Source organism: Scardinius erythrophthalmus (assembly GCF_964197995.2).
Source record: "Scardinius erythrophthalmus genome assembly, chromosome: 5".
Classification (NCBI taxonomy): Eukaryota; Metazoa; Chordata; class Actinopteri; order Cypriniformes; family Leuciscidae; genus Scardinius; species Scardinius erythrophthalmus.
Window position 1 is genome coordinate 27,938,115 of NC_138225.1, and position 26,085 is coordinate 27,964,199.

Below are 26,085 nucleotides of genomic sequence, written 5' to 3' on the forward strand. Positions count from 1 at the left end.
AAATCGCAATTGAGTTTTTGATATGCGCACATTGCACGAATATACAGAATCTCCCGCTGTTTGCACATATCTCCTACATTGTTACTTTTCTATTACGGGTCTTAATTAGGAGACAATGAGCATATGAACCTTTGTGCCCTGCTGCTTATATTTATCACGCAGTAAACATGTCCCTACCCCTGCCCAAAACCAGCCGTCTGTGGATGAGAGTGTGAAACAAGGACTGGTGGGACGTTGTCCTGCTCCACTTCACAGATGATGAGTGGTAGGGGAATTTTAGTATGACGCAACAGTCATTTATGACACTTCATTCAACAACAACAACAACAGCTTGTTCCACGCGTCATGCGTCATTATGCCATTTCTTGTTTCGGTTCTCAATCCAATCAAGTGTTTACATGTCCTATTGATCGGATTAGAAAAAGAAAAAACTACCCCTTCCGATCTGATTGAGCTCAGTTGGATCGATTAAAGGTGCATTGCGCAAGTCTCTGAGTTTTTGCAGAACTATGCCCCCTCTGGCAAGAAACGAAACTGCAATATAGGCAATTTAATAGGCCCAGTCTCAAATTCCGACCCGAATCCCTCTTATTTATTTTACTGTACAGGATTATAGAGGCAATCGCAGTGATCAGAGAAGGGCTCATTCAGCCCATCAGGCAATTGTTCAAGCATGTATGGGTTAGAAAAACGGGTATTTTTAACATGAAATGTTGCGCAATGCACCTTTAAGGTGTTTACATGAAGGCATTTTAGTCTGATTGAGCCATCAATCCGATTACTAACGGATTATTTGGTTGCATATAAACATAGCCATTGACAGTGTTGTGAACGTCAGTGCTTGAGCACAGACTCACAGGAGCATCCATTCTCGGGGCCCATCTTGCACCCAGCGCAATTGACTTTGTACACCGACGCATGTATCATTCCTATTTTGCACCCGCGCAAAGCGGACTTTTCCCTCCACAGAAGCACGTCGCTAAACTAGGGAATGAACTTGCGCTCCCTGGGCGGTTCAGCGCAACAAAGGAGGCGTGTTCCGGCGCAAACGTTCCTTCATGCTATTTTGCAGGTTTAGAAAACAATTGCGCCACTAACCAGGAAAAACTAGTTTAAAGTCAGTGGCGCGTTGCGCATGTTATTCATATGCTATTTTAAGGGCGCATGCTTGGCCATAATCAATGTAGCGTGTGCACAACGCGCATACACTTTGATTCTCTCATCTACACAGAAGCAGCAGTTTTCATTTTTTGCAAATCATACATTATTACGATAGATAGATAGATAGATAGATAGATAGATAGATAGATAGATAGATAGATAGATAGATAGATAGATAGATAGATAGATAGATTGATAGATTGACAGATAGACAATTTATTATAAAAGCATACATCTAGCTTACACATTTACCCAAATTATCATACGCCTGTTTAACCGAAGTTAATTTGGGTGGGTTTCTCCATCCCCAACGTCCCTGACGAGAGCGTTGCTCTCCTTGGTGAACCGCTCCTGGCGCGCGCCTGGCAAATCCGCAGTTATAATAGGAATCCGCTTTGGAAAAAGCGCGTCTGCTCTTAAAGGGAATGTGAGATGACGCTCTGATTGGTTTATTTCACGTTACGCCCAAACCACACCTATGAATAATGAAGCTACTTCAGACCAACCCATTTTAGATTTGCGCCTGGCGCAAGAGTCATTTATCCCGCCGGGAAAATAGCAACAGCGCCAAGACCCGCCCACAAAGTTACTTGCGCTTTGCGCTTTGACACTTGCGTTTCAGATCGTTAAAATAGGGTCCTCTGTCTTCATTAGTTTACTGTCTGTTAATAGTTCTGTCTAATGAGTTAACAGCAAACAAAGAAATTAAAAGGTATGTGAAAGTATTATAGTGTCTGCTTTTCTATTATTAGTAACAGAAGGGGTAAATGCTGTAATACTTATCAGCATATATGCATTTATATCAAGTCTTTGAATATGAAATATTTGAAAAATATAAATAGATGAATTTCATTGCAGCTTGTGTTATTTAGATAAATAGTATGATATCATATATCTGCTTTATATTGGTCATCATCCACACTACTCTCTAGGATATTGGCATTGGCTATCAGAAAAATCCATAACCGTCCATCGTTTGAAGTCAAGTGAGATAGGTTGACGTGTTCACCTGATGATAACATGCTTGATCAGATTATAAGGGGAGGGTCTCTCGTTTTGTAAAACTACATTTCATGCGTTTTTTTCCAAATATTCAATCAGTTATTACATGCAGTCTTTTAAAGCTGCATGTAACTGCAAAAGGTTAAAACTTTCCCTACATGCAAATATCTGTACAATAAAGTGGCACATCACATGTGTAGTATGTTTGAATTTTCAATATACATGAAATTCAAAAAAGGCTACAGGTACCAAGTAAGTTGTTCCTCATGGTCAGTAAATTATTTTCTTGATTAGTCTGGGAATGTACGAGTCAAAGGACAATGTAGTATGTACAAGGAATTGATATTACTCATCTGTATTCCTTCAGAACATACTTCATCAACGGTCAAAAAGTACGTTCTTAGTTGAAAACAGTGCATATTCTAAAAGTATGATGTTTCGGACACAGCACATCTTTAAGCACAGTGATTGATAGACAGGTAAGTAGGCTGTCCGTTGATGTTGTCTGGGTTAGGTTGGATTAGCATTTACACAACCAATGTCATATAATCACTTGCATTTTCATCTGTCTGTTAATGTGGTTCGAGTAATCAGATCACTAAGCATTTTGGACCCTGTTTACACCTGTATTCAGTGCTGACCACTTTCGATTGAATCACCCAAGATGAATATCCCTTTACCAAGTGTAAACAGTCCAGATGACTGTGCAAAATGCACTCTGTAAGGAGTGAATTAGTTCACATCTGGTTTCAGTGAACCAAATTTATAGCTCCTGTTGCTTACCAATTGAATTTGTGACAAAGTAATACAACACAAGCAACTGTGCCATCAAGCTGGATTCAAGCTCTACCTTTTGGGATTTTTTTTGTGCTGTAACTTTCCGCCAAAATATGTGTTTGTTTACAGAATGTGTTGTCTACTTTTCATACTAGCAAAAACCTCACGACACAACTATTCAACAGTTCAGTTTACAGACCCCGATTCTCTCCCACCTCACGCACCCACTGCCTCAAACACATAATTAATCATAAAGATCTGCTGTGTTTGACATTCATGTTCCCTGAGGAACCAAGGCTAGTATGTGTCATTTGTTTCCAAAAGATTTGTGTGGATGTGGATATTGCATGAATCCAGCTCTTTTCTTGTGTGTTAGCTTTCTATTCTGGAAACTTCAGGTCAGAAATATCTTTGTTTTTCTGCACATCTTGACTAGTGTGGACAGGATTTCATTCCTAGTCTGAAACATCTCTTCATTTGTTAATCAGATGTGGATAGTGTGATTCCATTGGCACATGCAGAAGAATATTTCCTGTCCTATCGGGTCTTCTAGCAGATGGTCTTTTTTTTGGAGAGTACAGTCCTGGATGGTAGTGTTGAAGTGAAGCCATGTTTTACTCACACTACGGTACAACCTTTTTTAGAAAGTCGGTATTCATTGTTTATCACTTGTTTGTGTATTTATACCTGTACATGTTTATTATGTGCGTGTGTGTGTGTATACTAGGGGTGTAAATTTCCCACGTTTCGGTTTTAATCTTTGGTTCAGTAAATATCTGGTGCATTATTTTTAGTGAAAGATTTCAGCAAATTTCTGCAGACCATGTAGGCCTAGCAATAACCAAGAAGACCCTTATTAGTCACCAATGGTTTAATTTAGTATTATTCTTTAAATATTTGTAATAAAAAAAAAAGCTTAAAGTCTCTAAAAATGGTGTCATTATGACTAAGTTCCACCAATGCACTATTTGTGTGCTCTAGAAATGTTTTTCTGGTGGACTATTTTTGATGGTCCACCAGTCCCACATGTAGAGCAGATTTGAGACATCCTGACATGGTGGGAGTCACTAATGATTTTAGTGAAAAACATTTTATTCTATGGTCCTTAGAAGAAACGATGAGTAAATACCACAATTTTCTGTTTTTGTGTTTGTTTTTTGTATGTATTGTTGGGTCCTGTTAAATCAATGGATTGATACAGTGCATTCTTTAACAAGGGGTATTTCTCCTCTTTTGATCACTGATCTTTTTGACCCTGTCTGAAGAGTTGTATTTTTTCGTTTTAATCTCTCAGTTGACCTGAACTGATTTGGCAGTGGGATACACCAGACGGAACTGTCTGGTTTTCCACTTGAATGAAGAAAGGGTTAGAAGCTTTAATGGTGGTCTGGTTGACCACATACTGTCTAGTTGACCCATCTAATGAGGTAGTCTAGACTAGAGCAACATCCCCCCTCATATGGTAGTGAACTGGTCTAAATTTTATGATATGAAGTAATTTGATAAATACAAAACTGTAGTAAACGTTTTAGGTAATTTCATCCCTGTTATAACTGACTTGTAGATAGTGTTGAATTCATTTATTAGTAAAGATGAATTATTATTCTCATGGTTTCACACTGACTCACTATGTGATGATGAAGTGAGGGTCAGTCCATCTCAAGTAAAATAGAAGTAAAAAAAACAAACAAAAAAACTTGTTTTGTAAAATGTAAATGGTCACACAACATTCATTGGATCACTTGAGATGGATTAACCTGTGAGTCTCTGAGTAATGCATAATAGTCAGGTTCACATTTTCACCTTTCAGTGTAACAAGTGACTCAAGATGATGAAATCCAGGATTCTTACATTCAGCCACAGGATAAGCAGCAAAGGCTCTGGAATATGATCTCTGGTTATGATCATATGACAGTCGACTGTTATAATATGGAATGGATAAAATGGTCTTACATAATAATGTACACAAGCTATTTGAATTTTATATGGCTCAAGTCCTTTCGTATCTTAGGTCTTTTACATGAACCTCAACAATAATTTCACACATGAAAACAAAATGTGTTCCCACCAATATTTAAACCAAACCTGTTAATAATAATTATACTAATAAAATAACAATGAACAAGTATTATAATGTTATATTCACTATTATTACCATTTCCATATTTTTATGTGGGTGGTCTTAGTTAACTATTTTGGATCCCTGCTCAGTATCATCCTCCCACAGGGTTAAATTTCTTAAATTCACCAGATGTTGAAGGACAGTTGGTTTCATTGAGCTATTTTGTCAATGTCGATTCACGTGTGGGGAAATGGATGTCACAGGTCAAACCTTCATCTCTGTAACTCTTCTTATGGAGATCTAAGAGTCTGTTAACATCTATTCACACAGATCCGTGCCAAATTTCAACCTTCTGACATGAGCATAAATCCTTAGCCGTGTATACAATATATGCAGCTGTGCCTTTTGCGTGTTGATTCTTTTTTCTTTTTTTTTTTAAAGATAACATCGGATCAGTGGTGGCTGGCGGGCTTTAATAGTCATCATGTCAAGCACGAATAATAATAAAATGAATCAGTATCTTTCTCAGGGTTTTCACATAAGAACCTCCAAAAATGATCAAAATCTATTTTCTTCAAAATTTGAAAGGTCATGATGACAAAAAATTGGTAGTCATATCAGCTGCAAAAATCCCGATCCCGATCCCCGGAACGCATGTGATTCACGGAGTAATTGCAAAGTTTAACCGTCATAGAGTAAAAGTTTAGCATTTGTATGTGAGTTTAAGTCCTGCCAGTTTAAACATCAAGCGCAGACCCACGTGCTACTACATTTCTCTTCAATACGGTAGGAAATTAAATTAATGAACGATTAATAAACGATGTCCCAAAGCTCGCCTACTCTTCTGCTACACACTCAAAAGAATTTACTTTTTCTTCACAAAAAGATTACTTTAGTTTAGGGCATAGTATAAGTAGGCGAATTGGGGTGCAGCATTAGTCGGATTTGGTGGCACTGATTGAGCCAGCAGTGATCCAAAATAACATCGGTTGTGGTCCTCAGACAAGTGGTCATTTATGATGACTAATGCACAGTTGTTCTCTTTATACCCAATTCTTTTTTATGCTTCATTCTTCATTCAATTGTTCCTCATTTAGAACCTCGACAATACCACAAATGAATCCCCATTACTTGATGAAAAGTAAAAGCAAAATTATTTATATTGCCGTAAATTGTTGTTCAAGTGATTGTTTTTCTTTCTGTGGTGATAAATAATTCAAGAGCTGTTATCGTGATTATCTGGGAAGTTTTGTTTGATTAGATTGATTAATGTTGGATTTAGTTTTACACAACTTCATCAGGGGACTGAGTAGTTTCTAACTCTAGAACAGTCGTCAGTGGTTTCAAGTGTACCACAATTTTTGCAGCATTGTTCAGGTGCTTAGAAATAATATGTCAGTGGTTGTGAGTTTGCTGCAACAGTTTGATTCATGCTTTGGTCAAGTTCCAGGCCCTCAATGAGAAGTTGTCACATAAAGTGATTGCTTTACAAGACTTAAAAGTTGTGTGAATATATTTCAACTGCAGTTTGATCTGGTGGTTCAGTTATTATTGCAAAAATACAGACAATAATAAATGAGAAAATTAGGGCTAAGTTTTGGAAGTGGCAGGAAATGCTCTGACATTTTAGTTAATTTGGTTTATTTAAGATTAAACAAATGTGGTTCATATTTAATTGATATTATATTGTTTAGATATGATTCCTGCATAAATATATAATGCAGAATTGTGTAAATAACTCTTCTTCTTAATGTGTTTTGTATATCTCAACCTCACTGCAATGTAGATCAAGTCAAAAATATTTGTTTTGATGCTTTCCTGTAGTAATTAACAAAGTGTTGATGGGATGCATCATCTGGATCACTCATTTTTATTCTTTCATGTTCAGGATGTGGCATCTCCCTTAACCACACATGAACTGCTGCTATCACAGAAACAAGATTTGAGCGCTTCCTCGAAGTGCTTTCTCATTTGGTATTCATAATTACACTCTCGACTTGTCTCCACTTTCCACAAGTCATCCAGATGCAAAAGGCTTTATCCGATGAGGTGTGCCGCCAGAACATGCCTGGCCTGCGACTGCTGTGTCTAGACTGTGCGTTTCGCATCAACAAAACTGGGATTTTTTTTTTTTTTTTTTTAACACTGGAGGATTGGGGATACATGCTGCATGTAGTGAGCCGATATTCTGTAATTTACATAACTGTGAAAAAGTGATGTTAATAGAAAAGTTGCAGGTTACAAGTGGTGCTTTTTTAAGCATGTTTAATTTGATTATTGATGAAATGGCCTTGTAATGGTCAGCTTATTGGAGATGCTTTTGTATATTTGTTCACATACTGTAACAAATATCATTAATGTAAAACCATAAATAATGTAATATAAAACCTAAACCAAGCTACTTTTCTGACCTCACTTCCATCATACCAGAACTATGTTTGGCTTTCTGTACATGTTGTATTCTTTATGACAAGGAAACAATGAACGCCACATGCTTAGTGATCTTAGCTGGTCTCTCAGCCTGGTCAAGCCAATCTGTTGGCTGTTTTTTTAGGGGTTTTGGGAACTTCTTCAGCTGATCAATTTGGGAGTCCAACTAGTTCAGTTAAACTAATCCAGCTAAACCATCTATTTGTTATTTTATTTTTTTTCCTATTGAGTTATTTAAGGCACTGACAGGTCTGGATCAGGGATTTTCAATCTTTCAGATGCCATGGACTCCCAAATATGATCAGCCTCGTGTGTGGGACTCCCATCCTAAAATTTAAATAGGCATCTATTTTTGTTATAAACACCTAATTTATTAAGTTAATATTATACATCTAAATTTAGTTTATATTAAGTTACATTTATTATATACTTTTTCAACTTGCTGTAGTAATGTAATGTTAAATGAGTTATTTATGGATTTAACTTTAATGTAATTTTATTTATTTATATTATTTATTATTTATTGCAATCAAATTTAATCTATTTAATAGATTAATAACTAACTAGTATGTTTTAACTATTTAAATGACATATTTTTTTTGTATTTATTTATTTTAATCAAATGTATTTTATTTTTTTTACTTTGTTTTCCACTAGTTTTCCATGGACCTCCTGTCACTCCCTTGCAGCCCCCTGGGGGTCCCCAGACCCCAGTTTGAAAACCCCTAGATCTAGATTAATCATTATGGCTCAAATTCTTAAGATCTTAACATATTATTATTATTATTATTATTATTGCAAAAAAGTTCCAGTGTATGTGTTGAGAAAAGGAGAAGAACTTAAAAATATTGTTGAGCTTTTAATGTGTTTGTATAATTGCATGACTTTTTTAAAGGTTTGACTATAAAGACCAGGTTGAATTGCATTTATAGGATCATATTTCATTTTGTAAGTTTGTAAGAATTATTGAAATAAGTAGGTTATGGTGCTTTGCAGTAGATTGCAGATCATTTCTGCATTTTTGCTAAGTCTGTCCTAAAATCCACTTGTTTACATGCTCATAGAGTACTACTTTACTGCTCTAGAATGCTTCCACTGCACATTTTCCAGGGTTGGTTTAGGCCTGTTTTTGGCAGACCTCCCGTGTGGTCATCATTGATCTGCCACGCTGTCAGGTACCATCAAGGCAAAGCAGGTGCCATGTGACATATCAGGGCAGCTTGCCAAAAGCTAATTGACTCTTATCTGCACTAATTGCAAACATGAATCCTATAACAGAGCTTTGGGGAAGAACCACCGGCACTGATAAAAGCACCTGGCTTTGCTGTGTCAAGGGCTGGCCAGTAATCAGTGCGTCCGGTGACCCGGGATGAGCAAGGGCAGCGCTGTAACTATGTCTCTCCTGCCAGACCTGGTCTACTGATCTTCTATACAAACCTTTCCAACACCGCCGCATCCTTTACACTGACCTAATCGGGCAGTCAATTGAGTGGCTTTACATTGTGTTCTTAGAGCTGAAAAAGGTCATAGGAAAAGTGATACACTAATTTCTCAAAGCTGACACCTATATTTTATCGATTAAGGAAGCTGAAACTTAAGGCTAGTCCTGTAAATGGCCAGGTGACACAATATGTACATAAGCTTAAATCACAATTTTAAATTAAATTTAGAAATGAAGGAAAATGGTATATTTTAGGTGTTTTGTTATTTTAGACTCATTGGGCCCTATTTTAACGATCTGAAACGCAAGTGTCAAAGCGCAAAGCTCAAGTAACATTGTGGGCGGGTCTTGGGCGCTGTTGCTGTTTTCCCGGCGGGATAAATGACTCTTGCGCCAGGCGCAAATCTAAAATGGGTTGGTCTGAAGTAGCTTCATTATTCATAGGTGTGGTTTGGGCATAACGTGAAATAAACCAATCAGAGCGTCATCTCACATTCCCTTTAAGAGCAGACGCGCTTTTTCCATGGCGGATTGCTATTGTAACGGCGGATTTGCCAGGCACGCGCCAGGAGCGGTTCACAGCCAAGGAGAGCAACGCTCTCATCACGGCCGTAAAAGAGAGAGAAGTTACATTGAAATGGAGAAACCCACCCAAATTAACTTCGGTTAAACAGGATTATGATAATTTGGGTAAATGTGTAAGCTAGATGTATGCTTTTATAATAAATTGTCTATCTATCTATCTATTGTAATAATGTATGATTTCACGAGTGAATCTGACTGCAGTGGATGTGAAAGATATTAATAAAAATGATGTTATTTAAGCCAGCGCAAATACCTGTGTTTACATCCTGTTTTCGGTTGAAGTCCAAAGTAATCGATTGCCGAGTTCACGCGCGTGATCATAGGTAACTAAACCTATGCGCGTGAACTCGGCAATCGACTACTTTGGACTTCAACCAACTACTGCAGTCAGATTCACTCGTGTTCACTCAGAAGGAATCACTCACATTTTCTGTGCACTTGTAATGACACATCAAGGATGTTGTGTCCACAATAACAAAACACAATGCCAAAACTCATTCAGGAGATGAAGAAGATATCAAACAAAGCATGTAGGTCAAACTCTAATGAGAGAAGACAATGAGAATGGATAGAGGATGTTTTAGGGCTGGACCCGAATATTCGAAAAGACAATGAGAATGGATAGAGCAGGGGTGCCCAATCCTGCTCCTGGCGATCGACTGTCCTGCACAGTTCATCTCCAACCCAAATCAAACACACCTGAAGCAACCAATTAAGGTCTTCAGGATCACAATTAACATCTTCAGGATCACTTGAAAATTAAAGTCAGGTGTGTTTGATTAGGGTTGGAGATGAACTGTGCAGGACAGTCGATCGCCAGGAGCAGGATTGGGCACCCCTAGGATAGAGGATGTTTTGGGGCTGGACCCGAATATACGAATATTCGTTCGGTGGGTTGGTATTCGATTTGAAAATATGATATGCGAATATTCGTGTGTTTTTTTTGTTTTTTGTTTTTTTTGCACACTTGAGATCCCCCGCGAAACGGTTCTCATTCGCGCTTGAATAAGGCCGGCGACACACTGGCTGCGTGGCGTGGGCGTCTCAGCTGCGTGGCGTGCTCCCATGTTAACAGGTTAGAGTTTGCACACTGCGTGTCTCAGGCACGGCTCGAGCCACGCGGAAAACGCGTGCATGCTAGAAATAGAACCGACCCTAAGTGTTCCAGCAACGGGAGTGTTCTCTGGCTAGAGCGCAGAACAGCGGAGTTTGTATGGACTGAAGTGCATGCCTGAGCTTGTGTTTTGGGTTAAGCTGCGTTGCTTTGACATTGTGGAAAATAGAATAATAGAAACAAAATGTATTAGAATTTTTACCCGTTATTATCAATCTAAATTAATCTCGTTTTTAATTTAACTTAATTTCATTTTTCTTTATTTAAATTTCGTTTTTTCTTTATTTAAATTTCGTTTTTCTTTATTTAAATTTCATTTTTCTTTATTTAAATTTCGTTTTTCTTTATTTAAATTTAGTTTTTTCTTTATTTAAATTTTGTTTTTCTTTATTTAAATTTTGTTTTTCTTTATTTAAATCTACCCTTTACTGTGTCAGTAATTTGTTAGTCAGAATGTTGTTCATTACTACTGAAGCTTCGAAGCTCAAAAAATGGTATTCGGACCAGCCCTATGATGTTTATGAATGGTCCATAATTTACGTGGTAAAGAGGGACAGGGGATAGTCTTTAGAATTCTGGTGAATGGGACCGCGTTGGAGGTGCAGAACTAGACGGAGGCGTGACAATAACCCCACCCCTCACAGACCGCTCCTGAGGTCCGAGACCCCCGATGCCATGGCCGGCCTCTTCCACGCGGTGCAGGATGATCAGGATGAGCAGTGTGAAAGGTAGTTCTTAAGGCCGGATCCAGAATGTTGTCTCGAGCCACCCAAGATCTTTCTTCCGGTCCAAATCTTTCCCAATCCACCAGGTACTTGAGACAACTGCATTAGCTCCAGGAGTCCAAGATGTCCTTAACCTCATAAATTGAGTCCCCAGGAGCGGAGGAGAGGTTTCACCATCACCGCCTGGCTCTGTAGAGGAAGGACAGCGGTGAAAGGACTTAAACAAAGAAACATGAAAAGTAGGATGGATCTTATACTGTGCTGGAAGTTGTAGTTTGTATGTGACAGGATTGATTTTATTAGTGATGAGGAATGGACCAATAAACCGGGGACTTAACTTCTTTGTTGGGAGCCGCAGCCATGTCTCTTGTTGAAAGATCTTCTGTCCGGGTTGATATTTAGGTTATGTAGATCTTCGGACATCAGCCTGACTTTGATGTTGGTGTACATCTCGCTAAAGATGAAGATGTGCTGAATCCCAAACCCTTTCGCTTTGGCGAAAAACCAATGGTCGATAGCTGGAACCTCTGACGGCTCGCCGGTCCAGGGGAAGAGTGGGGGCTGATAGCCGAGTATGCACTGGAAAGATGTTAACCCCGTGGTAGACTTTTTGAGTGAGTTCTGTGCATTCCCCAGGAGATTAAGCGACTCCACTGGTCCTGCTGGTAATGGCAGTAAGTGTGCAAGTAGCGTCCTACCTCTTGTATCTTGTGCTCGGTTTGCCTGTTTGACTGGGGGTGGTAACCATATGATAGACTGATGGTCACACCTAGGAGTCGGATGAAGGCTCTCCAGACTCGAGAGATAAACTGTGGCCCACGGTCAGACACAATGTCTTCAGGAATGCTAAAGTTTCTGAATACGTTTTGGAAGAGAAGCTCTGCAGTCTGCAATGCCGTAGGTAAGCCCTTTAGTGGAATCAGTTAACAGGCCTTAAAAAATCTGTCCACTACAACCAAGATTGTCGTGCAGTCGTCTGATGTTGGTAGATCCGTAACAAAATCCACTCCTAGGTGTGACCAAGGGCCCCGGGGAATCGGAAGAGGTAGGAGCTTGCCAAATGGTAAGTGGCGAGGACTCTTGGCCATATCACAGACAGGACAGGACCTGAGGAACCGGACCACTTCTGGGCTATCTTGTGGCCACCAGTACCTGTTGTGAAGAAGCGAAAGGGTTTGGGAGACTCCCCGGTGACCAGAACCAGGTGAAGAATGAATTGATTTTTTGAGGTCCTTCCACAGTGACGTGGGGACGTATGTTCACTCAGGTTGACAACCAGTAGGGGCTGATTCCTGGAGAATGGCCAAGGTAATCCTCTCATTCAAGGTCCACTGGATAGGACAGACAAACAATGAAGAAGGTAAGATCGGTGAAGGTGGTCCCTCACATTGCTCTGGAGCATTGAACTGAGAGAGCAATAGGAGACAGCAAAATGAAAGCGAGTTAAAAAAGAGGGCCCACTTGGCTTGATGTGGATGCAACCTTCTTGCAGTTCTCAGGTATTTTAGGTTTTTATGGTCTCTGATCACAGTGAATGGATGACTTGCCCCTCTAGCCAGTGTCACCATTCCTCCAGGGCTAACTTAAAAGCTAGCAGTTATCTGTTCCCAATGTCATAATTTATCTCGGCCCGGGACAGCTTCCTGGAAAAGAAAGCACATGGATGGAGATTAGAGGAAGCTTTATTCCACTGAGATAACATCGCCATTTTGGCAGAAGTAGGATCCTTCTACATGGCAGAAGGATCCACTTCTACTACAAACAGGATTTCTGGATCAATATGTTGAAGGATGTGGGCTGAATTGAAGGCCAATTTGAATGACTCAAGCTTGGGTGGCCTCTTCTGTCCAATTCAAACTTTTGGGCTTATCCTTGAGGAGATGCTTGGGGGATTGGCAATGGAATTCTTAATGAATCTACGGAAAAAATTGGCAAACCCTAGGAACATCTGAAGTTTCTTAATTGTTTGTGGAAGAGGCCATGTTCGTGCTGCATTACGGGTCCATCTGCACACCCTGAGGGCCAATGACATAACCCAGAAAATGCAGCAAAGATGGTGGAAGGAGCAATTTTTCGAACTTGAGGAACAACCAGTGTTTATGAAGCCGCTGCAGGACCTGTTGAACGTGCCTGCGGTACGAAATATAGTAAGAAAAATATTGTCAATATAAATGATCCGAAATTCAGACAAATAGTCACAAAAAATGTCATTCTTGAACCCCTGGAACACAGAAGACGCGTTCGCCAGGCCATACGGCATCACCAGATATCTGTAGTGCCCTAATGGGGTTACAAATACCATTTTCCATTCGTCACCCTTCCGGATGAGAGTAAGATTCTTGGCACTACGAAGATCGAGTTTAGTAAACCAGGCTGCTCTCCGCAACATCTCAAGGGAAGCAGGAGCCAAAGGAAGGGGATAGCTGTACTTTAATACGATGTCATTGTATTAATCAATACATGGACATAAACCCCCATCATTTTTGGCCACGGAAAAAAAACTTGAGGCTGCCGGAGATGTGGACAGACAAATGTATCCCTGGCAGAGTGCCCCCTCAACATACTCCTCCATGACCTTCTCTTCTGGGCGAGAGAGGGGATAGATAAGTCCACGAGGAGGTTTAGCGCCCGGTAGGACGTCAATGGTGCTGTCCCACTGCCGGTGAGGTGGTAGTGCGAAGGCCTCTTGAGAGGAGAAGAGAGAGTGAAAATCTTGATATTCCAGAGGAATGTGGGAGTTAAAATGTGTGTCTGGACTCTCAACAGTGGTGGCACAAACTGAAGGAGATAGAGGCTGCACACTTGGGAGAAGCTAGCAGACAGGAAATGTAATACAGTAATAAAATGTAAAGTTGAGGAGAATGCTGAATTAACCACGGTCTGCCTAGTATGATGGAGGCGGTGGAGATTGGGAGTTCATAGAAGATGATGGTTTCCTTGTGGTGACTGATGGGTCATTTGTCTTCTGCCCAAGGTCTGTCCCACAACCGAATGAATGGCCAATGGTGTGTTCAAGGTGATAGCTCTGAAGCTATCAGAGCTGTGAGCTATGATAGCTCTGAAGTGGAAGGTGATAGCTCTGGGGTGGAATGGATCGTAGTTGATACATGACCTGTACGGACCAGGCCCCATGTTTCGGCACGCATGTGATTCGCAGATTAACTGCTAAATTTAAAATCATAGAGTTTATAATTTTGACGTGTTTTGTCCTGCCAAACAATTTTAAATGCAGAAGAAGAGGCGAAAATCGGGACTTGCATGTTATCTGTGCGCACAGCCGCACGCACCCGAAGAGCGCGTGCACGAAGAGAGAGAGACAGAGAGGCACGTTTCAGACAGCACTCGAACACCGAATTGATTCCTCTTTCGCGTTTCCTTGACATTGAATGGACACATAAACACAAAATGATGTCAAAATACCTGTCTGAATACCCATCTCGGCAAGTATTCTCTTGTTTATGTCATAATTGAAAAGTTGTCAGTGTTTTCGGTCGGTGCAGTCGGTCTTAAAGTGACAGCAGACACCTAATATTCCTACTGTTGTCTGTGTCATTAATGTTAATAAAACAACAAAATACAGCTTTAACAAAGATAAAACTACATTTAATTTCTACAGTGAACAAATAGGGTTATTTTACATTTAGGCTTAATTATAAATTTTCTGTATCTGAATACTACTGTTAGACTTTGTAACTTTGTTATTTAGTATTCACTTCTGCTTGTAATTTGTGTAATTGTTCTTATTTTATTACTGACTGTTCACTTTTAAATAATGTGTGGACTTAATCAGTTAGGCTAGTAGTTTGAAAAATTATCCGATCCGTGGCTCAAAAACTGTAAATGATCCGAACCGTGAATTTTGTGATCCGTTCCACCACTACTGAAGTGTAATCTCGCTGAGCTCCTGGGAGATTAAATTTGCCGCTGTCCCCAAGTCAGCGAGGCCGTTTACAAGATAAGGGAAATTGGAAGCAGTAACAGTCACTGGCATATGCAGGGGAGAACTCACTGAGACTGTTTAATGAACAGAACTCACCGAAACTGTTTAATGTACAGTAGGGGTGACCCAAATAGTTGAAGATTCGATGCTTCGATAGGAGGAGCCTGATTCGACTACCGATCTCATGGTCGAATCTTCGCAGAGGTGTTATGAAACGAGGATCATGCCACTTTGGCTATATGAGGGCGCTCAATGTCTGATTTCACATAGAACTACCGGTTTTCTGTCAATACGTTAATATTCAGCCTATTATGATAATGTCACAGTGTCTGGGTTGTGTTCCTTGGGTCACCACTAGATGTCCTCCTTCCCCACGGTGTCTGTCACATTTGAACTACATTCCCCATGATCCTTGTCTCTTCATTGCACTCAGCTGTCCCTTGTCACTCATTATTACACTCAGCCAATTCCCCATTAGCATTGTCATTTACCTGTGTATTTATACCGTCTGTTTTAGTATGTGTTACGGAGTCCTTGTTGTATATCATGCCACTTCTGTGTTCTGTTCCTGCCTGTTCTTGTTTTTGTGTCTCATGTTGGATTGCTTATTTGGATTTTGGATTTCTGCCTGGAGGACTACGATTTGGATTACCCTTAATAAATGATTATACTGCTATTGGATCTTCCCTTGTTTCATTAAGTGTGGATCGTGACAGATAATGCTGTATATAAAAATGTGCAAAGAAAGAAGCTTTTAATAAATATTTTTTTTAACGTGCGTGAATAAATCCAAACACCCCGTGACAGATTTAAGTTTCACTTTCAATCTGTGACCGACAGAGGAGCGTCTTGGCGGCAAGGATTTAAATCTTTAACAATGTCTGGGATAAGAAAATCTAAAGTGTGGATGTACACCATCAGAAAGGATATTCTCCAAGGCTGGATTTAGCATCAGGAAAACCATGATCGCACTTCTGCCGGCCAACGTTAACAAGTTGGTTTTCCACAGGACATTCTAAAATGCTTAACGTGAAAAAAGCTTTTAAAACGCTTAAAAGGCACTTTAACGTGGCTTAATGTATGTAGGCTACACAGTACACACTTTATTAAGAAACCATACTATGTGCAGATAAGATGAACCCAGAATATGAACGCAATGCATTCCTCCTATAGTAAAGCGTTTTCATATTTTTTTTAAACTATTTTAGGAGATTAAGTCGTTAAACATTTTTCACGTTAAGTGTCTTAGAATGTATTTTATCCGCGCGCACAATTTGAAAAGACAGACAGAGTGAAAGACTGGATTTGCTCTCTTGATCAGGTAGGGTACAAGTGATTTCAAAACTTTTCAGCCGGTTCTAATTTTATTTTTGGATGCTGTGAACATTTTTAGCTAAAAAGACTTAGCATTTATTGTTGTTTCTGCAGTTAAAAAGACAAAGTTGAAAATTCTGGCTACTATCGTTATTTTAATTTTATTTATTGATCTGTCAGGGTTATCTAATCTAACTATTTGTGGCTTGTGTTTTGAATAAATGTTCCCCTGCACTTTAGGCATTTTGCACACATTTGCTCCTCATCTTGTGACTTGATTCTGATTTATTTCGTTTTGTATTTTTATTTATTAGAAAGGTATATTCTGTTCTAATTTAATTTAGTAAATTAATTGTTTATTTTTTCGGTGCATCGATGTTGTGCTGTACTTAGAGCCTGCTCGCACAGGTAATTTAATTTGATTTGCATGTGAAATATAAATCCTGTCTGCAGTGTGGGCTTTCTTGAGTTATTTATGTTATTTCTTAGTTTTATTGATCCAAAATGTTTTTATACATTTTCTTCTATATTTTGTGTGATTTTCTGTACATCACAGCTTTGAAATGTTAAAGCCCCGCCCCCATACACATGATTCGACTATTAGTCGACTATAGGCAAGACTTGACGATTCTGATTCGACTATGAAAATCCATAGTCGGGGGCACCCCTAATGTACAGAACTCATCATGACTCAAGGCGGACGGACAGATGCCAAGCATACAACATTACAACCATAAATTGTTATACACTACCATACAAATGTTTGGAGTCGGTAAGATTATGCATATCATATGCTCACCAAGGCTGCTTTTTTTTTTTACATATACATATATTTATTTAAATACAGTAAAAAGCGTACTATTGAAGTATTTGTACAATTTAAAATAACAAATGTTTTAAATGTATTTCTTTGATGACAAAGCTGAATTTTCGGCAACCATTACTCAGGATCTTCAGTGTCATGATTCTTCTAACCATTCTATCATTCTAAATCATTCTAATATGCTGATTTGCTGCTTAATAAACATTTATTATTATTATTATTATTATTATTATTATTAATGTACTGCTTAGTATTTTTGTGGAAACCGTGATACATTTTTTTCAGGATTCTTTGATGAATGGATGAATAGAAAGTGCAAAAGAACAGAATTTATTTGAAATTTTAGATAACAATTAACAATAACATTTTTATAACAATGTAAATGTATAAATGTCTAAATATCAATTTGATGCACTCTTACTGAATAAAAGTATTAATATTCTTTAAAAAAAATTCTTACTGACCCCAAAGTTTTTAACAGTAGTGTAAATTGACTATACAGTAGTTCAGTAGATTGACCATCCTGAGGAGGGTATGTGTTAAACATTTCAAAATAAAAACATATCTGAAAAACTATTTTGACTTTTAGGGCTTAATGAAACGTCAGTGAATTCAATAAATCATCTTCAGCTATCTCATAATTAAGTCTCTCCTGTGCTCCACCATTTCATGTGGAAATTAGTTCAGGCTAGTGTTCATGGCAAACAGATGCCATCTCACCTACATTCAGCACTTGTGACCAGACACTCATGAAAGGATTAGTCCTCACTCTTCTAACCTCGTGACCTAGATTTTTAGGTAAGGTTGAAGCAAGGTACTTTCACATATGTGATTACGTACAAGACCTCAAGTCGACTTATTCTAGGACTTGCCTGCATGAGATTGAGTGTAGTTTGGCCTGTAAATCCAGACCATCCGTCTCTAGTGTTATTCAGCCAAATGATAGGTGTGTCATCACCAGTATTATTATTTTTTTCCATCTCACTCACCTTGAACGTTATTAAGACTGTGTCAAGTTAAAACAGTTCAAACAAGTTTTAAAAGGATGTCAAAATCTTATATTAGTTTATTTGTTGTTGCATGGGTCAGGGATGAATTGTTTTTTATTACATTAATTGAGTATACTTAATTAATAATCTGACAGCCATACTTTAGACTGTTTGCTTGAGTTCTAGTGGCATGGTTTAAACATTAAAAGGGTTAACTAAGAGTGTGAAGGTGTAATGAATGGACAAATTCTTGGCAAAGACCTTTTTTCGTAGGTGTAGCTACATGAACAAGTAAACTGTCTGAGTTTTGTAGACATGGCCGCAGGGCAGGAGGAATTACACTGTCATGCAGAGGATATAGAGGTGCTGTGATATTCAGTCTGTCACATATTTGAAATCCTTCCAGGTGGAAATAGGTATGCTATGTGGGATGGAGAAGGTAATCACTTCACAAAACACTTTAATATAAACAGTCTGATTTCTGAATAATGCCTTCAACAGACTACATGCATTTTTATGCTTTCACAAGTAATTACTGAATGACTTAACTGAATGACTGCTGAAGGACAGGCTTTGAACCTGTCCAGCAATCAAGGTTGAGGTTCCATGGGGCTCATTCATCAAACTTTCCAAAAAAAAAAGGCTTGGTAAATTTTCCACACACAAAAATGAAATAAAGCAGGTTCTGCATCATGCTAGCTTAATGGAACAAAAAATGAAGTAAATCAGTGGACAAATTCACGCGGGACACATTTCAATATGAAGATATTGTCCTTAATCTCAGCATCACATGAAACATTTCCTCAGGCTATTTGATTTTTATTAAAACAAATTACAGTTGACATTGTGCTGTTGCATGAGACTACTTATTTACTAACTCATGGGGTAAAGCTATTCTAAAATTTGAGCTAATTTTAAGTCATGTCATGAAACCAAGCCAGTTATACTTTTCAAACAAAGGCTAACTGCAGCGCCGCAGGGTGATTGTACTATCTTTGTTCATGATGATTTAGTATTTCCTCAGCGGTTTCCAGGAACTTATCTATGTTTTTTTGCCATTATAAATGTGACCAGAGCGGTACTTTCTGTATGGTTAGACTCAGATGACAATGACTACGCCAGCCTGGGATTTTCAATTCACATTTCAGTTCAATTCACATTTATTTGTATAGCGCTTTTCACAATTCACGATCGTTTCAAAGCAGCTTTACAGAAAATATATCCACATTACAATTTAGAGTGATGTTTCGTCCAGAGCCGTAAGGTTTTGTTTGTGTGTGCCCAAGCTGTGCTGTTTCTCTCTCTATCCCTGTCTCTCTTCTTAGGAGAAATGGTTTCCACCTGATGCAAATAATCAATGCCCTGCTGTGATTGGATGCTGGGAGGGGAAGGAGAGTATTTAAACTGCAACCATCATCAGAGCCGTGTTGGTGGTGGCTTGACTGTGTGCAGTAGCAGCTTTGGGGTCTCATCTTCAACCCCAGACCTTATGTTTTGTTGAAGCCAGTAGTTGATAGTGTATCTCTACCTCATGTTGTGTTCTACTTATTGAAGTAGTTTTCTCTTCTTAGTCTCTTTTTGATCACACTATGATTGGAGACTTAAAAGGCAGAAGTGAGTGTTAACTTTAACGATTATTTATTGTATTGTTTAATTAATCTGTTTTTCTCTTGGTTTATAAGAAATGTACTAGTTAATCACTTATTTCTTTATTTGTGGGGTTAGTAGGGAGGTGGGTGCCATTTATTTTGAAATGGACTTTTTCTCCTGTTTATGGAGTTAGCTTATTTTGCTGTACTCTTTGTTTTCTTTTCTTTTAGTTTAAGTACTTTGGTTAATAAGGAGTTAGACTGATTATGTTTGTTGTTTTGGCAATACCCCCTTCTGAATCTGATACCCCTTTTTCTTTTGCCTAATTTTGTAAATAAAAACTACTTTCTTTAATGAGAATCACATTTATTTAAACAATTTAAACATTTAAACAATGTAATAATTTAAGGCAGAAACAATGAGCTCATTGAAGTAATGAATACTTACTTGATTGATTATGACATTTAGAAAAAATGTAGCCTTGGTGCATGCTGATTCAGAGTTTGCGTCATCTGAAGTCTTCATGATAGGCTAGATCAAAACTGGAGCTGACATACTCTAGTTACTTCAGGATGAGCATCCCAAGATAAATACTTGTAGATAATACAAATACAAGGATAATACAAATAGAAAATAATTAGCATAGCTGCTGTTCATAACATTAAGCAAGGATAATCATGTGTGATCTAATCTGATACAACTGTATAAGGTTAGGAGATGCATTATATTATATGAATGGTAGGCTAAAGAGATGCGTCTTTAATCTAGATTTAAATTCGGAGAGTGAGTCTGAGCCATGAATATTATCAGGAAGGCTATTCCAGAGTTTAGGAGCCAAATGTGAAAACACTCTCCCTCCTTTAGTGGACTTAGATATCCTAGGTACTATCAGAAGCCCAGAGATTTGTAACCTTAAACGGACAGTATGGCATTTTTCGCCACTAGGGGTCGCTAACCTATTTATTTTCAATAACAAAGGCGTAGATTGATGACGCAACATTTGCTAAGAGTTATGGATCTTGTCGTCAACGTCAAGCCGACCGATCTAATAATGTTTATGGATGACTGAATACATCGGGATTGCTAAGAGACAGCTATCAGCTCCACACGCAACGCGAGTCCCGCGGATATAAAAGGAATATGGACATTTCATTCTACCGAACTACACGCAGAATTACTACTCACAGGTCAGTTTATTAGACAAATTAAACTTGTGAGGTAACGCAGCGCTGTTTCACTTGGTCTAACATCACACTTATCACACTAAACTGCATTTGAATGTGTTGAAATGTATGTGTTAGTTTGTCTGTATGAGACTAGCAGTAAGCTAGATCAACATTAGAATAACATACAGATCATATTCTGACATTTTATCATTGTTGAACTATATAACATTGATTAGTTTTATGTAAATGTGCTCACCTGTTTAATAAAGTAGGCTACATGTAGGAGCGGTCGAAGTCTCGGACGTGGAGCTCTCACTTATATACTGTCTATGGGAGCTCTTGGCATCTCGAAAACACCGCGCTGATATTGATTCTCGTTTTAGTTCTTCTTTTTTATCCAAAGTCTGCTTGCCATAGTACATAATGTTTGAACGAAACAACAACAACAGCGTGCAAATAGACATTGCGAACTACACATTTGTCCACGTCTGTCGCTTTGGTTACTATCAGACGGCTCTGGTTCATAGCTCTGGTTGCTATGGCAGCACGAGCGGAAAACAGGGACAACGCGGATATGACGCCATTGACGGCGACAAAACGGAAATAAAGAAACGGGACGTGTCTTCGAATTAAATTACAAATTTCTCCTGGTTTGAAAGTTTTTGGAAACAGTCAGGATAATGTAAGTACACAACTAAAAAAAAAATATATAACATAGATATAGTGATTTTTGCTATTTTTAAAGCAAAAAAGTTACATATTGTGCCTTTAAAGAGCGTGATGGATTGTCAGGCGATAGAAGATTGGTCAAATACACAGGAACTAAATCATTTAGGGCCTTGTAGGTCACTTTATAATTGAAACGGAACTAAATAGGTAACCAGTGTAGAGATGATAAAATTGGTGTTATATGGTCATATTTTCTTGACCTAGTAAGAACTCTAGCGGCTGCATTTTGGACTAATTGCAACTTGTTTATCGAGGATGCAGGACAACCAGCTAGGATTTTCACCCAAGGAAATACTCTAAGAAACACAGGTTCGGTGGTACAGTGAAAAGACAGAGACGTGTTATCCAATTTAACAACAAAGGGAAACTTTATTTAATCCTTAAGCACCAAAAAGGAAATGCTAAAAGAGAGGATTAGGCAATAGTCAAACCAATCAGATGCCCATTAACACATTTATTATAACAATAATATTAAAAACTCACTAGCTTAAATAGGGACATTTCTCAATACATTGATACAAGAACTAATCAAAAGCAGAAACAAATCTCAAAAACCAAATAATTTTTATACATTCCCCACATGTACTCAGCTTGAACAACCTAGTACACAATAATGAAACCAAAAACCTCAAACCAAGAAATAACCAAATAAAAACTCAATCATAATATCACTAAACAAAGAAAGAAAGAAAAAACAAGAAAAACAGCAGCACGGCCCACAGTTGGCCGCCGAACGAACCACAAAGTACTGCAAAATAAAACATAATTCTCAAAAACACGCAAATCCAAATAATATAAAACAATATCTAGATCATATACTCAAATTCAAGGGAACATAAAGACATTAGAGTGCCCTCATGCTTGTTTCACTAAAAACACACAATAGAAAACAATGATTCAAAATAAGAAGACTAAACAAAGTAACATGACATTGCGATGGCCTTCATAACTAACAACTTTCAGCGAGTGCTCGACGCAACTCACAGGAGATTTGAAATAAAGAGAAACAATTACTCACTATGAGCACAAAACAAGCAATAAGCAACAACCACCTTCCTCAGCGAACATAACACTGGAAACCGGAAGAGGGGCAGCCAGGTATGACAGAGCTTACGTCCTAATGCTTCCTACCCAAGCATTTAAATACACAGGTACTAATTATCCCAATCGCTCACTCCCATAACAAGGTAGTAACCAGGCAAAGGGGAAAACCAATCCCACACTACTACATAAAGAACTGTATTGTGCATTAACATTTAAAATGTGCAAAAAGAGATCTATATTTTATATGAATTGCTACCCTAGATTGTATTTAGTTACTTTCATTAGCATCTTGGTAACTGTAACACATACATATAGTGAGCATGTTTTAGAATCAGACTAGGTTTGCTCTTTCTACATTTTAATGCCTAATTTATTTTGATTCATTAAAGATAGATTTGTTTTCGGCTAATCTCTCGACTTTTCCTATTGTTAAAGACTTCAGGCATTTAGAACATTTACTTTTACTATTACAAAATTGCTGTTTGCAGTCAGATGCAAATATATCCACGGTTGTGCGATTACTGAGCAACCCAAAAAACAGAATTCCCAAATGATCCCTAGAAATGCTTGATTATTTTAATCTTTGTGAGCAATAACATCTACCAACTGGGTCAAACAGGTCCATGCTAACCCCTTGTTGTGTACCAACAAGTCAGTCAAGCTGTTTCCTATTTATAGTTTTATACAAGTGGAGCAATGTAGATTACTCAAGTGTGAAAATATACTACTTCAATGCCAATAAAAATGAATGACTGGGGCAGGTGGGACTGAATCACTGTGAAGATAAATGCATATGATGCAGCAGTTTCTCTTCTTTGCTTGTTTGTTTGTTTGTTTCTCTTTGCCAATCTTTTGTCACTGTACACTCTGTAGCCCCCACTCTCCCCTTTCACTATGATGCCTTTTAGGACTGTTATCACTGCTTTGATGAAAGCCACTGTTGATGCTCAGGTCCCATTCGTGCGGCAGACAGGAGATACAGACAACGGACAGGTCAAGACTGCTGTTCAGAGGGAATTAGAAACATCTGTAAACTGACCTTGCATTGAAGCTCATTTTTATGTTCCCCCTTTCTTTTCAAAAGTTGTAAAAGGGTAATGTATGTGTTGTGAGATTTTGGTGGATCATTGAAGTCAAAGAGTCTGTGTGTTTGCCGTCAACACCTCATTGCACAGCACCTCTCTCTTTCCTTTTGTAAATTGGAAGAGAAAAGATGTGACGAGCCATCTAACAGAAAAGTTCTCCAAGTGTCTTTATATTAGTTTATAGTTCTCCAGTCATCATAACTTTAAAACTTTAAGGAAGAATTCATCACTGGTAAGATGGACTTCTAGTAAAGCTTGAATGCTAATTATAATTATATTATTTTAAACTTGGCTTGATGACTAGAGAATACATAAAAAAGGATTGTGGTATTCCCATTTGCCAAAAACAGGAATGTACTTTTGATTTTGGCACCACACCTTGGTTGATACAACTGTTTGTAGTTTGCGGGAATACATAAATGTAGAAGTTTGATCTGCAGTTATAACAAAAACCCTGGAGCTGTCAAAAAATCTGCCGCATGCCACAAAATTATGTTTTTCGTCCTCCGACGGACTTTTTCTCTCAAATAAGATTATCCTTTGAATATAAAATTTGCAATGTTCATTTTAAGGAAAACATGGATGAATATATTACCATTATTAATATAAATTGATTCTAGGCTCACTTCCAACCACTTTGGTGGCACTTTCCTTGATCTCATTTGCACTCTTTCATCCCTACTCCATTTTTTTGGACTGAGACACTATTTTGTTTAAGAATCTATGGCCCTTAGCTGTGAAAACAGAGCCTGGGAGGACTGGCGGAGAGGCATGGAATGCTTCAGGCGAGTAGAGAGCATTAAAAGTGTGTCATCTTTGTTGTCTGGTACATTACCTCTGAATGAGGCCCATGGGAGTCTAGGGGCACAGGGAGAATGCACTCTGCCCTCATGGACACAAAGGCCGACATGGTCCTCCACTTCTGTACTCACACACTCAGTGTCTTCACCTCTGCTTTGGGTTCTTCTCTTTCTCACCAAAGCACAGAGCAAACTTTACTTATATAGGCAATTTGAACTTCCTGACTCCCGTCTTATATGTTGGGGGTGATGAAGTAATTACATCCTTATGAGGGGGTCTGTTTCTCTTAAAAGGGTTCATGCTTGTCTAGTTTAGTTGTGGAGTTTATTTAATGTCAAAACTGAATTAATTGCCTTTGTAGTGATTCATTTGGTTGCAATACATCACTACATCAACCTTTTGAATTGTATTATAACAATATAAACAATTGATAAATGAACAATATATATATATATATATATATATATATATATATATATATATATATATACAGGGCCGTGCACAGGGGGGTGGCCCGGTGGCTAGAGCCACTGCCCCTTTGCCCTCATCGACTGAGGTGCCCCTCTTCCCCACCCCCACCGCTCCGCTCAAAGCATTCCGCTGATTCCGCTAATCCGCTCCAGGTTTTCCCGCTCGCTCCGCAGCATCACTCACAGTTCACGAAAGCTGTCGCATTAACAGGTAGGCTATGAAAGACAGTGGTTGAATCTGCGAAATTAGTAATTTGTTTTTGTTGTATTTATGTTGGTAATGTTTTGCTCTTGGTCTTCTGGCTTCTGGCTCTTTCTTTGATTTATCAAGCAGGGCTGGACTGGCCATCGGGCACTTTCCCGGTGGGCCGACGTGCTTTTTGGGCCAATACATCTCATACTCATACATTAGTTTTATTATTAGGCCTATTATTTTTTCTTTTTCTTTTTAACGGCCCATAAAATTTGTACATCGGCGACCCAATCGTTTTGTTTTGTTTTGCTTAATTGGCGGTGCTGGGTTTGTGCCGGTGTAATGCATCGGTCAGAAAAAGTCAGCGTTAGGTTTTTTTTTTTTTCTTCTGACAGACCAGTCCATGAAACACGTAGATCATCGGCCCATTGGTTCTTTTCTTGAATGACACTGGGCTGGCCCAATCACAACTTTTAAACGAGTGAGCGAGCGTGCAGCAGTGTCAGTGTGTATCTGTCAAAATAGTCAGCGAGATGGAAACACAAGGAATGTGCAGAAAAACAGCTTGAAAAAATAAAAACAGGCCCTTGAAGCAGATACTTTAAAATGTGTCAAAATATACACTACCGTTCAAAAGTTTGGGG

The 26,085-nt window shown here is 38.5% G+C and overlaps 1 protein-coding gene across 1 annotated transcript in view; it reads left to right on the forward strand.

Moving 5' to 3' along the window:
• The window catches only part of arl15a (ADP-ribosylation factor-like 15a), a 169,440-nt gene that overhangs the window by 98,363 nt on the left and 44,992 nt on the right, over positions 1-26,085 (forward strand). The window lies entirely within an intron of this gene.